Source organism: Penaeus chinensis, chromosome 7 (genome assembly GCF_019202785.1).
Source record: "Penaeus chinensis breed Huanghai No. 1 chromosome 7, ASM1920278v2, whole genome shotgun sequence".
NCBI classification, from domain to species: Eukaryota; Metazoa; Arthropoda; class Malacostraca; order Decapoda; family Penaeidae; genus Penaeus; species Penaeus chinensis.
The window spans coordinates 26,327,834-26,330,333 of record NC_061825.1 but is presented as its reverse complement, the minus strand read 5'-3'; positions in this window follow the sequence as shown (position 1 = coordinate 26,330,333).

Below are 2,500 nucleotides of genomic sequence, written 5' to 3'. Positions count from 1 at the left end.
ATACATATATATATATATATATATATATATATATATATATATGTATACATTTATAATATATATATATATTTGTATGTATACATTTATAATATATATATATATATATATATATATATATATATATATATATGAACCGCGTTCATGTTGACAAATGTATAAAAGGTATGAATGAGAATGAATATCTTCACAATACAAGAGATGTATTTGACCGGTTTCGACTTTGTCTTTTTGACGAAGACAAAGTCGAAACCGGTCAAATACATCTCTTGTATTGTGAAGATATTCATTCTCATTCATACCTTTTATATATATATATATATATATATATATATATATATATATATATATATATATATATGTATTACCAAACTTACCAAATGTGAAATCACACCATTCAAAAAAAACGATTTATGCTTATAAATCACATAGGATACACAGAGACATGCAATCACATCCCCGACAGGTTTCTGCTATTTTCATTGCTTTCAAATTACTAATAGCTGTCTGCTGCCTCTGCTCACAGGAAGCTCCATCAAGGACATAGCAGGAGGCCACGACACATACACATACGCAGATACACAAGTATACAGACACACACACACATACACACGCGCGCGCACACACACACACCAAGGAAATGAAGAAAGAGCTGTCCTTGGAGCTTCATTCAGCGTCCACCGTGAAAAAGCTGGTTATTTCGATCTGTTAGTGTCAGATCTCTAATCTGTCAGCAGCTGACACCTTACCATTATCCTCCTGACAGTGAAGTAATGGCTGTGTGTCACTGTCATGCAACCCCTCCCCCCTCACGTCCCCCGCCCCGGCACAGAGTGGGAAAGGTGTGAAGGAAATTATGTAAAATGGATGTTCTCCTTCGCTCCCACCTTGTTCCTCGTGTACTCATTTCCTCACCCATGATTTGCCTTCATCAGCACATACCCGGTCTCCTGCTCATGAGTTTAGCAGCTCGCCGACTCGCGCACATGCTCATCACACATTAATTTTATCTTTTATCATTGGTTATCAGGCATTAACCTCACCGTGAGGAGCCCTTGTTAACCTCCTACTTCGCGGGGTGACGTCCTCATATGTTTTACTCCCGTTATTACGGGTTAATCACCTAACCTCTTACATCATTATAACGAGCTTCAAATCCTTATAATCTACTACTGTCTCCGTAATCTATTGCATTCTAGATCATATTCTATCAGATGGAAATCTTTCACACTTCTGTTAGAAAAGCATCAGAGATCTCCGTAGAGCTGAGAGCCTGTGTCCACTGGTACGAGCGCGTCCCCTTCGACTTATCATTGGGATCAGTGCCCCTATCGCTTATAATCGCCCATTTGAACATCGCCATAGCCCTGATGGGTTAATCACCTAATTAGTTGTAACCTACAAATTTTGAGATGGGTTGTTCGTTTATGAATTATACGTGTCGAAGTGTTATCATTTTTATCTCACACTTTAACTAGATGTACGAATTGTTGTCGCGGTTAATCGTTTTTTTTGTTTTTTTTTTGGTATAATAAAACAACTCCTAGCGACTCCCAGATGTTCATGCCTGGGAAATACATCATTACGTATTCAAAATTCGCCCAAAGATTGCCCTGTTGTTATTCCCATCAGCCGAGAATATCTTGTCGAAAAAAATAAGCTTTTGACACGTGACGACACCAAGCATTATCCCAGCAGTAATAAAAATACCTGGATGCGCATAATAAGATGCGTAATAGGACATCATTACCAGCACTTCCCATAATATTTACATAACAAGGAGCTAGTATCTACGGTCTGCTAGATACACTCTCCTCTCGACGGCGAACTCGTCCCAACATTCCAATCTTCGGGACATCAACATGGCTTCCCACACCGGGCTGAAATTTCCATCATGACGTTATCTTGGGCTGTGACGGCTCGCTCCGGACAGCACCTGGACAGGCAACTACCCCAAGCGACGCTCAGTATAGTGACCGAGGTTATGGTGACACATAGCCATTCTTGTCAAAGGAAATGTAGCGTTAAGGAGTGCTTTGTATTGGCATCTGAAGTTGGAATGTGTAATTTTTTTCTTCTTCTCGTTCCTCCCGATGCTTTGATATTTCAAGTTTTTATTCTCCCCGGCTTTTGGAAATATTCAGCAATTGTTTTATTTTTTTCCCTCTCTCTCTTGATTCGTGTAATCGGGTCATCTCATTCTCCCACCCACATAGGGACCTTATCAACCCCCCTCCCCCCCTTTTTTTTTTTACCTCACCTCCCCACCCACATTCTCCAAGTATGCTAATATCCTTCACAACAACTAAGCCTTTCATTCTCACATGCTTACTTCGTCATTATCTCCCCTTAAATGCCTAAGAATGATGCATCTCCCAAAGTCTATTTATATCTTAGCGAGGTGAACCCTCTCCATCTTTTCATTTATATCCCCCCGTTCCCTTTTAAACTGCAGGACAACATCATTCTCTTGATTTCATTACCTTCATTACATTACCTCCTT